Raw genomic sequence first — 14603 nt, forward strand, 5'->3', positions numbered from 1 at the left:
AAGGCATGACCTGACCTACTCCACAGAGGCTCATTGTGTGTCTGGTACTTCAGCCTTCGCCGCACAGAAGGCAGGTGACCCGAGCTTGCCTGCTGCCCACTGCTCATAGACAGCATGGCCATCACTCACACACACGATCCCACAGCTGCCCCCCTCATACTGAGCAGGAGAAAAAGAAATTCTCAGCCCCCCCAAACAGCCATCAGGCTTCCTTCTCATTCAGGTCACAGCCAAATTCTCTGAGACTAAGGTTTCCAGAGATGACAGAGACTGAAGTCATCCTCCCAAGCCTTGCCAGAACCGTAAGCCCATCTCACCATCCAGATTCACCCGATGTCAAGCCTGTGATGCATGGAGCACCCTCTACACTGACTCACCCTCCCATGCCTCCTTTTCCTTTCAAATCCTTTCATTAGGTTTGGAACACTGACCTCATAACCGAAAAGCTCCCCTATATTCCTACATCCCCAACCTCCACACATCAACTAAAGCTGACTCTCCCTGAGTTTGCATCATAAATTCTCCTGTGGTTCATCCAACGGAGTCTTGGGTATTCTGGATTGAAAGGCTGTGGTGGTCAGCGCCCTGTTTTTCGAGTCTAGACTTATCCTTCCTCATCCCATGCCTCTCTCGCCCTCCTCACTTTCTCCTCCTCTGGCTCTGGTGGTCCGTTCCTCATGCACTGGAGTCTTTGTTGTAAGGCTGGCAGTCTTCCTGTCTACCTCCACTCCGGCTCTAGAATCGCGTGAGCAACCTGCCGACACTCTTGCTTCCCAGAGGCCCACCTCCTCTCCTGTGGCTCCTTCCTCCTTGTAAGTGTCCCACAGGAACTCATCATGACTTGAGACGGCTCCAAGTCCACAATCCCAACCCCCTGGCTAATGCTGCATCTCTGCAGACCATGTGCCTTGGTCCTCCTGTCTGCCGGCCACTCCATACTCAGCTCTTCTGGGGTCACTTCTCTCCACAGCCAGCAGCATTCCAGCCCCCCAACCCCCCGCCCTGACCAACTGCTCAGGTCCACAGGCCTCTCTGTCCCTTCCTGACTGTCCACACCTGGAAAACCTCCCCTCCTGGATGTATTAAGCTTGACTCTTTCAGGTCAATCCCAGGCTTTGGGGTTGAGGTAGAGGAAAGCTCACAAGGCAGAATTTGGATATATCTCTTAGTAGCAGGGTCCAGTCTCAAATGGGCTTCCCCACTGCTTGTAATTCTGTCACGTTCCCTATCAGCTCCTTCCCTTTCTCTCCCTCTCTCTCAACAGTGAGGACTTTAACCTTTTCCCCACTCTTTAGACACCTTATCTGCCTCTCAGCTTTCATGAGATAACCTTGCAGTTTACTCTGCAGAAATAGGAATTTTTTTAAAGGCCACTGCTTTGGCTTCTGTACGGAAATGTCTAAGCCTGCCTACTTCCACTCTCTGCTTTCCAGTGGAAGTTTCTCTCCTGTTCTTTGAGTGCCGTCTGCTGCCCTGGGTGCTTTGCACTGCATCCCCGCCCCCCGCCCCCCACCCCCCACCTCTCAGGAAACGCAGCCTGATCAAGGATTAGTCCCATAGTAAACTGGCAGTTACCTTCTCTGGGTACTCAGCAGCTCCTCTCATCAGTACCGAGACACATGCCCGTCTCTCTCTTCATTAGAAAGTGGAGAAACTAACCTCATTGCTTCCACTTTGGACCCTCTCCTTCTCTACCACCATCTGTACACTCACCTTAATGGTGCAGTAGGGATGGTTTCATGCATTAAGTGTGAGTTCTCGGATCAGGCTGCCATGGAATCAAATTTTGACTTTGCCATTTACTCTAGGAGTGACCTGAAGTAATAGCTTCTCTGAAATTCTCTGAGCCTCATTTTTCCCATCTCTAAAAGAATATACGCATGGCTCCTGCCTCTCAGAGATATCGCAAATGTTACATAAAGCTGAGCACATAAAGCACCAAACTGACTCGCTGAGGTCTGGCCAATGCTTTAAATATTATTTATGCTTGTTATTTATGGCCAAACTTCCAGAAATAGTTGTGTGCCCTTGCTCCCTCTGGGTCCTTACACCTCTGTGCATCTCAGTGATCTACACTGAGTATTCCACTCCAACACGCAACTAAATTCTTTAGATTGCTAGTGACCTTCAACTCCCTCCATTCAGTGAGTGCTTTTCAGCTTTCATCTAATTTGATTTCTCAGCAGCCTTGAAAAAAATTACTTTTTTTAAAAATATTTTCTTGCCTTGTCCCCCATGATCCCTAACTCTTGCTGATCTTTCTCTGTGTCTCTTACCAGACAGGGGGCTATCATTCAAAATATGACTCCTATCTCCCTTCCTTATCAAGAACTTACAGGTTTACAAAATACTTGTTACTACAAGCCTAAAATTTACAGGACATTGAGTTCCTTTGTTTTAGATATAAAATGAAGCCCCATACCATCACTCAAAGAATAGTTTTTAAAAGTAATAGATTTGTCAATTATTGATTAAAATTTCAAATCATACACAAATTTTTAAAAAGACTACCTCAAGACCTTGCATGCTCAGATGCTCAGTTGTGTTTTACTCTTTGTAACCCCATAGACTGTAGCTCACCAGCTTCCTTTGTCTGTGGGATTTTGCAGGCAAGAATACTGGAGTGGGTTGCCATTTCCTACTCCAGGGGATCTTCCCCATCCTGGGATCGAACCTGTGTCTCTTGCATTGGCAGGCAGATTATTTTTCACTAGAGTCACCTGGGGAGACCTTAGTCCCCAACATAAATATAATCACTTTAATACTTATGTGTGTGTGTATGTATGTTTGAACCCATAAACAAAGAAACAAACAAGAAAATAATCAAGAAATTTCTTAAGATAAAATATCTGAACCAGAGGTACCCAACTAACAACCAGGCTAGATTTTTATAAATAAGGCTTAAAGCCAGATATTACATAAACAGACAGCTTAGGACCCAGTTTCTTACTTTGTGAGGACCTGTACACCTTGTGCAGTCAGGTAGGTCCAACATGCTTCAGTTGTATAAAGCTGCATAACCATATATCCCAGAATGTAGTGACCCACAACAGCACACATTTATTTGCTCAAGATGCTGGGGGTTGGCAATCTGGGCTGTGTTCAGCTCAGCAGACCTCTTGCTGGTCTCAACAAGGGTCCCTCATGGGGGCGCAACCTTCAAGAAGCTTGCCTGGAATGTAATGGGAAGGGATGGCCTTGCTCACACGGTTGGTGGTGTTGGTGCTGGACGTCAACATGGCCTCCACATCATTTTTCATCCTAAAGAAGATTAGCCTTGCCTTCAACATGTGATGGGAAAAAGGCAGCAAGAGAGTGAAAATAGAAGCTGCAACATTTCACAAGACAAGGCTCAGAAACCACATCATATCTGTAGGATTCTATCAGTCATCATAGCAAGTCACAAGTCCACACCAGATTCATGGGGAATAAAAAAAAAAAGTCCATCCACTCTAAAGAAGATATAATACGCATATGCAATGGAATACCACTAAACCATAAAAAGAATGAAATAACGTCATTTGCAGCAATATGGATGTAAATGGAGATTATCATATTAAGTGAAGTAAGTCAAAGACAAATACAAACATGGTATCACTAATATGTGGAAACTGAAATATGACATCAGTGAATTTACCCAAAAAACAGAAACAGACTCTCAGATATAGAGAACAGAGTTGTGGTTGTCAATTTTGGGGAAAAGGGTGGCTTGGGGGTTTGGGGTTGTTGTTGTTCAGTCGCCAAGTTGTGTCCAACTCTTTGCGACCTCATGGACAGCAGCACACCAGGCTTCCCTGTCCATCACCATCTCCCAGGGTTTGCCCAAGTTCATGTCCATTGAGTCAGTGATGCTGTCTAATCATCTCATCCTCTGCAGCCCCTTTTCTCCTTTTGCCTTCAATCTTTCCCAACATCACGGTCTTTTCCAATGAGTCCGCTCTTTGCCTCAGGTGACCAAAGTGTTGGAGCATCAGTCTTTCCAATGAATATTCAGAGTTGATTTCCTTTAGGAGTGTCTGGTTTGATTTCTTTGCAGTCTAAGGGATGCTCAAGAGTCTTGTCCAGCACCACAATTCAAAAGAATCAATTCTTCAGTGCTCAGCCTTCTTTATGGTCCAACTCTCACATTCCATCCATCCACCTCTTGATGGGAGAAGCGAAAAAGTCACAGTGCAAACCAATGTGCCAACAAGAATGAGAGGAATTATTGAGGCCATCTTTACAAACAATCTATCTCAGTATCATTTCTTGGAGTAATGTTTTTAAAAGCACAGAGTAAATTGCACAGAATTACAAAGGAAATCAATTATAGAGTCATCTAATTATCACACTATTAAAAAGAACTAAATTTTTGATACGGTAATATGATTTCATTATTTTTACCATTAGGAATACAACATCAAGAGTCTAATAGTGACCATAATTTCAAATTAGTAGTGAGCAATGTACTATTCTCAGATATCTGCAATGATGGTAATCAAGATTTTTCGTAGAACTGTATTTTTATTGGTGACGAACTTATCCTCTTGTGGTTTATTTCCTACATTCATAGTTGAGGCAAATGCAAATTTTTAGGCAGAGGTTAGAGAAAATAAAAGCGTGAGTTTTCTCCCATCTAAGATCATGACCTCTTGACACCCGAAGACCCAGGTGACATGATCTATTACAGGTATATGACTTTTATGTGTGTGTGTGTGACACTTTCCATCTCAGCATTAGGAAATATAATCTGAGTGCACCTACCTCTTTCATCTGCAGGATCTACATACAAACCATTCATTCCTGCATCTTCCAAATACCACTTGGATATTCTTGACATGTCAGGCTCTATGTGCCTGATATCTGGAGCTCTGGGTTTAGACTGATGAACTGAAGAGGAAAAGACCCTGCTCTGGGAAAGCACACTCCCTTCTGAGTGTTGTCTTATCATGAATAAATGAATCACTCCAACTGTTACTCCTACCATTTAAGGACCAGTTACAATGAAGAACTTTTTTTTTTTTGTACCATAAACAGATGCTTTGCACATTACCTAGTACAAATCCTTGTTTTACTTGACAGATATTAGAAAAATACCTCTTCAAGGAATGGGCAACTGTTCGTTATGCCCTGGTAGCAATAATACCAAAACTTCAGAAAACACTCTTGTAGCTCTTTTTTCCCTTTCATACTAAAACCATTCAAATTATTTTTCTCTACAATGCCTTGATCAGTAATAAAAAACAAACAAGATAAGTATGTCAAGTGGTAAACATTTATCTGAGCAGAGATGTTCTCATGAATACCTTGGGATTAAACAAAATGTAAGCTCATCAATTAATGATGATTCTGCAAGAGAATATATCCAAGGAGATTATTTCAATGGGTGCTATGACCACAATGTTGGTGTTGAAGCCAATTTTTAAATCACTATCAAATGTAAGACTGTACTTGTTAAAATGTCACTTTCTGTAAGGCAGTTTCTGTGTTTACCATAAAACAGCACTGGCTTATCTTTGATAGAAGATGAAATTAGGTTTTCATCCAAAGAGGCAATAAATAGTAGCATGCTCGCTCTCAGCAGATTCCTGCACTTGACCTCATTCCTACACACTGTTCCTGGACAGTAATAATAAGTTTTTTTTTTAATTATTAATGTTGCTTCCTTCTCATAAGAGAGTAAAGCACATTTTCTTGTGTAGGGGCTCACCAAAAATTCTGCACTGTTGTTAAAAGCTTGACAACTCTTCAGGGTAAATAGACAGAGTGTACAGGAAATTAGTCAGCCTTCGTTACCTCTCAATTACGTAGTTAATCCCATCATTTAATTCAGGTCTGAGTATCTTCTTGATGGACCCCCCTTTCTTTTATTACAATCCATTTGCCTTTTCCTGGATTTATTATCTTTTCTATCTCTTTTAGATGCCATGGTCCACCACTCTATTGAACCCCTTTTTAACACAATACACTGAATTTTGCCAGTATCTTTCCAATATTTGCAAAATAGCGATTTCTCCATTTTGACTTAATCCTACATCTCCTTTCCTTTGGTTATGTCTTGAGTCAAAAACAATATATTAAGTGCGTATATACACACATATATACGTGTGTGTGTGTGTGTGTGTGTGTATGTTACTCGCTCAGTCACGTCCGACTCTTTGTGACCCCCTGGACTCTAGCCACTGAGGAAACACTACATGTATGGGCTTCCCCACTGGCTCAGTGGTAAAGACTGCAAACCTCTAAACATATATGAGCCCTAGCTTTTGCTGAATCTTCAGTGTTTCTTGGCAATAATTTCCTTTTTTGCATTTCCCCCAGCATATATACTGAACATAGGTCATGCTTATCAAAGCCACAGTACTCTTCATTTAAACACCTCTTATATCATGGACAAAAGAGAAATCTTTAATCAGGACTTCCTTCACATTGCTATGCTGAAGACCTTACAAGTGTATCAGTATGTGTTCCTCTTTGCCTCCTTTCATGGCATTCCCAAAGTGGAGGTTCACATTGCTCTTCTAATCTCTTCACTTTTGAGTCAGATTTACATCATCTTCAGACTTTCCTGAGACTTACCTCCATTACTGATTCCCTCTTTTTCTGTTGTTGCAATATTTCTCTCTCAACAGGAGGGTCTTCCTTTATCCTATAACCAGAATAATTCCCTTCCCCATTAAGAAGCAAATAAAAACAAACAAAAAAGATGAAAAAAGGACTTCCCTGGTGGTCTGGTGGTTAAGACCCACTGCAGGGGGTATGGGTTCCATCCCTGGGTGGAGAACTAAGACCTTGCACGCTGCAAGTTTTGGTCAAAAAGTAAAAACAAAAACAAGCAAACAGAAAGGTAAAGCAAAATAATGAAAATCTAAGCTTTGTGTATCACCCGGTCCTTTCTTTAGCTTTCCTTTCAGATTCAAGCTTCTAGAAGATGCAATCCATCTCTCTGTATCTGGTTTCTTGCCTCTTTGCTCAGTCTTCCACCTGTTATAGACCTATTCCTGTCCTATATCCCCCTTTATTCCAGTCAAATCACTTATGTTGACGAAACCAACAAAGTCATCATTCCCAGCTCCACACCACACTTCTCAGTCTCATCAGCCTTAACTTGTCTTCCACCACAGGTGCTACCCTGTTCATCCTGAGATTCTCACTCACTTTGTTGTTTGATGTGCTCACATCACCCTCTAGATTCTACACTTACCACTCTGGTCTTTCCATCTCATTCTCTTGTTCGAGCACCTCTTTCTCTGCTCACTTATTAACTGTAGTTTTACCCCATTTGCTAGACTGGCGTCTTCCCTCGAGTTCACGATCTTGAACTCCCATGTCCACATGATGTTGTCAGGTTTCAAATAAATGTCTTCCATTCACATATCTCTCACGGGCTGCCTACTGCTTACCTTACAGTGGATATGGTAAAGAAACGTCAATACCATCATATCCAAACTCCCTTCCCCTGCCTTCCAATATGTACTCCCAACGTGAAATTGTTCCTCCCCTTCCGTCTCTGTATTGCCCACAAGCAAGGCACGTGATGTCAGAAACCTGGGCTTCACCTTCAACGATCTGACTGTGCCCTCATGCCCTCATCCTTGTTGTGGACTCAATCTCATCTCATCCACTCCTGCCACTCCTCTAGTTCAAATCCATCTGCTGCTTAGATTAGACAGACATTAGTTTCCCAAGGCTGATGTGTCATGTCTGACTTCACTCGAGAGCCCTCACTTCAGCCCGTCCAACATAGAGATCACGTTCCTATGTGCCTTTTCCCCTGTACGTCAACCCACTGTTCCATCTGCCTAGAATCACCTCCCCATCCTTTCCCACCACTTGGTCCTCTGGAAGTTACTTATTTATCCTTTATCCTTCTAGGCTCATTTAAATCATCACTTCCCTACTGAAGACTTCTTGTGTTTCAGTGAGCAGAATGGTTAGAATTCAGCAGGAATGTCCCTTTTTTTAACCATTTAAAACGCAAAAAAAAAAATAATTTTAATACATGATTTTTTGGGCTTCTTACTGATTTCATATTATCACCTCCACTAAGCTGCAAGTTAAATGAGAGAAGAAGCTGTTATGTTTTATTCACTTTCTTTTTTCCAATGTCTAGCACAATACCTGAGCTATATTGGATATTCATGAAAGAATGAATGAATGAATTTGAGGGCAATACCATGGCAAATATAAACACACTTTTGTGTTCCAAAAAGGGCAATCATACCAAACATGGTCCTTAACACAAAAAACAACTGGAGAGAAGATGCAATTGTCCTGCAGATTCCTCGGAGGACATGTTTTTTTATGTTACTACAGTCCTAAAGCTCTAGATAGAATCCGAGTGGGTAACAGTCAATCCTTGAGCAATAGGATGATTAAAATAACTGAATAAATAATTTTTAAAGTATTTCCTTAAGATATTGGACACTGACACAACCACTATTCTTAGTCTGGGGATCTAGTCTATTAAATTAGAAAAGGCATGGGGAGGTTTCAAAGACGGAAAAAGTGAAGAATGAAGCAATTACTAAGTGCAGGTTAAGTTTATGAGCAATTTTGAGCCTGCAGTTGTAACATTAGCTCTTTCCCTCTCATTCCAAAAAGCATCTTACAATGCAAGTGAGACTAAGCTTCTTATTAAAATAATCTTCCATTCAGTCCAATTTGTGAATACATAAACCATTCACAAACTTCAGTACTTTATTATTAGCGGTATTTTGTGAATACATTTCTCCATTGATTAAAATGCACCTGTGTGTCTTGACAGTAAAGTTGGAAACCATTTCATTACCTATTGATCAGCTCACCAAACATCTTTCCCCTACTGGCAACCTTCAAAAATGTAAAGAATCAAAAAGAGCTCTAAAATTCAGTGTTTAGTTTTTAGTGTTTGAGAAATTTATACTAAGTATTACGTATTTCTCAAAAAAATAATCTTTTAATGCAATATGATGTCTTGGATTGGATCCTGAAAAAACAGAAAAAGAGTATAAAAGAGGGGAAGTTGTGAGAATCTGAATAGACTGTGTAGATTAGTCTATTATACCAATGTTAATTTCTTAACTTTGAGAAATGCACCATAGTTATGGAGCATGTTAACATTAGGCAACACTGGGTAACACAGCCACTATTCTTAGTGACCATGCAGGAACTCTCCGTATTATCTTTGCAACTCTCTGTAAATCAAAAATGATTGGAAAAAAATGTTAAATATTTCCTCATTCTTACAAAGATCCTTCTTTGGAACTCCTACTACTATGGAAAAACAAGTTAATTGGTTCCCATACTCATTACATATTTATCATCTGAAAAACACGCAGTGAGGACAACAAAGAGCCTACACCAGTGAATTCCCAGCAAAGAACGTCATCACACACTTTAATAAGTGAACACGAGCTTACAGCTGTTCCAGAGCTACTGCCTGGCCATTGCAGGGAAAAGGAATAAAGTGCCGGGATATAAAATTGATTTTTTACTCCTTCTGCTAGATAATAATGCCTAACATCTATCTTATTTTTAAGATCAAGGCCAGGAACTAAGACACAGCCAGGAGAGAAAAAAATAAAATCAATATTATGCATTATCCCTTATCCACATATGATTCATGCTAAAGTTAATATTGTGGATACAGGAGGGAGCTAGTCCTATCAATTTAGAATTACTTTTCAAGATTAGGGTTGAACATCATTTCCATGTGCCAAGGTATTATTTTTGCTAAATTAAAAAGTGAGTGTGTATGTACACATGTGTGGGGAGAAGGGTAATGTGCCACAGATTAGGCCAGACACCAAAACAGACTATCAGTTCAGTTCAGTTCAGTTCAGTCGCTCAGTCGTGTCCGACCCTTTGCGACCCCATGAACCTCAGCACGCCAGGCCTCCCTGTCCATCACCAACTCCCGGAGTTTACCCAAACCCATGTCCATTGAGTCGGTGATGCCATCCAGCCATCTCATCCTCTGTTGTCCCCTTCTCCTCCTGCCCCCAATCCCTCCCAGCATCAGAGTCTTTTCCAATGAGTCAACTCTTCACATGAGGTGGCCAAAGTATTGGAGTTTCAGCTTCAACATCAGTCCTTCCAATGAACACCCAGGATTGATCTCCTTTAGGATGGATTGGTTGGATCTTCTTGCAGTCCAAGGGACTCTCAAGAGTCTTCTCCAACACCACAGTTCAAAAGCATAAATTCTTCGGCTATAGGAGTTGTGAAAAATGGTTTTATTTGGTCTACACCTTCTTATAACTGTGAAAGTGAAAGTGTTTGTTGCTCAGTCGTCTCCAACTCTTTGCGACACCATGGACTATAGCCCCCAGGCTCCTCTTTCCATAGAATTCTCCAGGCAAGAATACTGGAGTGGGTTGCCATTCCCTTCTCCAGGGTATCTCCCTGACCCAGAGATTAAACCCAGGTCTTCTGCATAGTAGACAGCTTCCTTACCATCTGAGGAGCCACCAGGGAAGCCATTTCTTATAACTGGCTGGGTGCACATTGTGGTGGTTCAAATTTAGAGGACACATAACCAGCATTGGGTATTCATATTTTCACTTAATGAGCATGCATTAAACACCTACTGTGTGCTTAGAGGAAGCTACTAAAAAAATAAATGCAATATTGCAAGGTACAAAAACCTACAGAGCAGTAGACTGAAGTAATGATCTAATTTTTCTTTCCTTTATGTAATACATAATTCTCCCTGACATTGGTAGCACTTAAGAAATAATAGAGAATGAAAAATTTCATTTTATTTCCACTGATACCCTGTCTTCAGCAGAATCTGCTTGGTTTACATGCAGTTCCATGATTCACAGCCTTAATGTGGGCACAGTGGCATCAGGAAATATTAAGAATGCTTGTGTCAGAGGCTTCATACTAAACTGATGAGATGCTTCTTGGCATGCTGGCATTCTAGATGGCAAATAATGTGACGATAATGTTTAGAGGGAGGTTCAGAATTTTTGAACACTAAATGAGCTTTCTATATTCAAAGATAGAAATGAAACCCATTCCCAATATCACAATCTGTAAACTTTCAGAAAAGCGACTATAAGTTCTGATTTTGAAGTTTATATTTTAATTATAATGCAAACCTCAAATTCTGAATGAGAACTTCTAACACTCCCTGGACACGCTACATGGGAGACCCTGAGATAAGGACTCGTGTAATTCTCACCGATTAAATTATGCCATAAAACCTGTTGTTAATACCTCATTCGTTAGATGAGACAGCACATCTTAGGGAGGTAAAGAAAATGACTCTAAGTTAAACGGCTGGTCAGTGGTGATCCATGGTTCAAATGCAGGCTGTCTGAGTCCAGAGTCCACAGTCATAATCACTTCTCTGAACAATGTTGCTTTCCAGCTTTAATTTAATCATAATTTAATTACAACCCCAGAATTTCTTTGCCTCTAAAATAACAAACAATATTGTTGTCTGTACTTGCTTAGAGTATTTTTCCACTATGAAACATAATATGACAATGACCTTATCTTGGTTCTTTTAGGCCTTCCTTAGTCGAGAAAGTTTTTTTTTTTCCCCAGCATGTTGAAAAAGATAAACCTTTAAGTGATAAAAGAAGAAAGGAGAAGAAAAGTTGAATGTTGCCTTTAGAAGAAGAAACTTCAGAGCTACAAATGGGACAGCAAGCAAAGATATGTGGCTAGTACTTGGTCTGCACCACTCACGGAGGCCTGAAGAGGCTCTGTCAGTATTGCAACTGTTATACACACAGAGAGGGGAAGACAAACTGGTCCTTGGGGCCACATGATAATAGGTATCCTGTGAGGCATGTGGCCCCGGAGCTGCAAGAGGGAACAAGAAAAATTCCTCCTCTATGCACAGAGAGGTAGTATGGACCAACACGCTTGTCACCAACACTGAGAATACACACAGTAAAAAAGCAAAAAGAAGTGCCATATTTTGAGATTGCACATGGGTACTTTTTCCCAGTGATCAAAGTGCTAACACTTGCAAACTTAGTATCAAGAGAGATGACAGTGCATCTCACAAAGAGCTGGGAAGGCTTGCAGGGGGGCTCAGGGAGTTGAGTCCCACTCTGCCCCGCCCTTTACACAAGGAGTGGCCCAAGCACCTCCCAAGGAAGAAGATTTTTTTTTTTTAATTGGTGGAAAATTGCTTTGCAACGTTGTGTTGGTTTGTGCCATACAGCAAAATGAATCAGCCATAATTATACACATATCTCCTCCTTCTTGAGCTTCCTTTCCTTCCCTGCATCCCACCTCTCTAGATTATCACAGAACATGAGGCTGGGCTCCATGTGTTATACAGCAACTTTCCACCAACCCTCTGTGTTACACATGATAGTGTATGTATGTCATTGCTACTTTCTCACTTTGTCCCACCCTCACTTCCCCGACTCTGTCCACAAGTCTGTTCTCTACTGGGTTCATTAGTCCCATTTATCTATATTCCATATATATGCACTGATATAGGATACTTGTTCTCTTTCTGACTTACGTCACTCTGTATAAGGTTCTAGGTTCATCCACCTCACTACAACAGACTCAAACCCTTTTATTTTTTTTAAGGCTGAGTAATATCCCACCGCATATATATGTATGTATACCGCATCAGGAAGAAGAACTTTTGAACAGAAATTAATCAAGGAAATTTTGGAATAAATGAAATGAAAGGGCAAAAAGACACCTGGAAAAACAATCCCATCAGGGCAAGCTTCGGTGAGTGTCACATGCAGGATGAGTTATATGATCCAGCCAATGACTCCACACGATAGAAGTCAAGGAGCTAGAAACTTACCTAAGGAAAATCAAGGTTGAGAAGGAGAAAACCCTTCTCCATCCCACCCTAGATCACATCATAGAGGTGCTTGTTGTTCAATAATCATAAAATATAATTAATAGGCCATTCAGGCTCACTGGGAAATGGTTGCAGAAAGTTGAAGCCTTTGCCATTCATTGAGCTCTTTCCTTCATAAATTGAGTGCATGATCAGCAGGTACCTGGAATTATCTATGTCTGCAGAGTAGCCACATCTGTCTTGTTGAAAGTTAATAATCTTTAGGATGCTGAAAGAAAATGAGGGAAAGCTGGTCTCTTCCCTTTTAAGGGAAGAGTGCTTCTTTGCAGATATTTTTAGTTCTATCATGTGCTATGTGATATTTTAAATAAGTACCCCCAGAAAGGGGCTGAAGAGAGAGAAATGTACCCTCCAAAGGCAAGCAATCAGCCCGGAATGATTCCTGTGTAGCATGAACCCTCTGTCTCGATACCGTTATTTATAGCAGCACTTGGTTGAAATCCCCGGGCGGCTTCTCTTTCTGTGAAACTGGAAGTGAGAAGTGCTTCAGGGAGAGTCCTTCCAGGCACCTCAGAGCTGCTGGAAGATCCCCACCAACAGCTCCAACGACGGGTGTCAAAGTCCCCATCTGCGTGCACAGCGTGTGTACTTCCTCCTGCTCTCTGCCAGTCCGGATGTGAATGAGTGAATCTGGTACACACGTGTCAGCTCTTCCTCTTGAAAAGGAAGGGGAGCCTGTGGGGAGTGATGATGCGTGCATGTGTGCGTGTGTGCGTGTGTGATTGTGCGTGAGCTGATGAAATGAAATTCTAGTCATTTTTTCTGACTTTTTTCATTTGCATCCAAATGATCCTGCTCTTCCTCATACGGTTATCTTGAGGATGGATACTTGTTGCCTCTTTAAATATGATGCTTTACTAGGATTGTGGTCCCTATGATTTTCACTCATTTGCTGAAGCACATGCTGCATTCGGATTCCATTCCCAAGGGATTCCAGCCCATGATTATGAAGAACAAGGGCTTCAGAATCACATACGGAAGAGTTCATATTCTGAGCCTGCCTGTTATCCATCATTCAATGACACTTGCTGAGCACCTACTATGTGCCAGGCACTGAAAAATACACGACTGTGCAAGTTCTCCCTCACGGCTTTTGTATTGTAATGTGGGTAACAGCTGACACCGAAGTGAATGCACCCCAAGGTCTAAGATGGAGTTGAGGGTGATGAAGAGAAGGAAACCAAGGTGAAGGGTGGCCAGGGAAGGTTGGCTGAGGACGCTTCACAGGGAGGGTGGGCCGCAAAGGACCCCACAGGAATGGCATGCTGTACAAATAGGGAGAGCAGGGCCAGCAACAGCAATGTCCTCTTGAAGAGTAAAAAAAAGAAAAACTTATATAGATGAGAAAACAGTGTCAGGAGAAGAGCACACAATTAGATAACCTTGGTGAAAGCCTTTGCGCTTTGGCTTGCAAACTAAATACAGGAATAGTAATACATAAATTGGGGGACTATTGTAAAGCCTGGAACAAAAATTTCTAAGGGGCTCATTACATGCCTGGTTCCAAGTAAGTGAGCTAGTCATGTTCTATTTTTCATCTCTTCTCTCTCCATCCTCTGTGCTGGCTCTACGTCCTAGGCGTTCTGACCTCTGTGAACTACACTTTCCAGGCTCCCTTGGAGGCTTTGTCACAGGGAAGGAGGAGCGAGAGCATTTCCTTTCTACTTCCTTCCTGCTTTGGCGCTATAGTTCTGTCGGGAGCTGTGCTTCTCCAAGAATATAGCTTTGTGCTATTGCGATTTATAATAAGAAATGCATATTTGGTCTTCATCCACCTTCTTGTCTCAGA

At 41.7% G+C, this 14603-nt stretch overlaps 1 long non-coding RNA gene across 1 annotated transcript in view; it reads left to right on the forward strand.

The window, feature by feature from the left end:
- Window positions 1-14603, forward strand: part of LOC145512446 (uncharacterized) — a 27105-nt gene continuing 12502 nt past the window's right edge. Inside the window, exons 1-2 of the long non-coding RNA XR_014058506.1 lie at window positions 1-302; window positions 702-812. This is a non-coding gene — a long non-coding RNA (uncharacterized LOC145512446). The remainder of the gene's footprint in view (window positions 303-701; window positions 813-14603) is intronic.

The sequence above is a fragment of the Giraffa tippelskirchi genome, chromosome 7 (assembly GCF_054371585.1).
Source record: "Giraffa tippelskirchi isolate mGirTip1 chromosome 7, T2T-mGirTip1v1.2.pri, whole genome shotgun sequence".
In the NCBI taxonomy this organism is placed as follows: domain Eukaryota; kingdom Metazoa; phylum Chordata; class Mammalia; order Artiodactyla; family Giraffidae; genus Giraffa; species Giraffa tippelskirchi.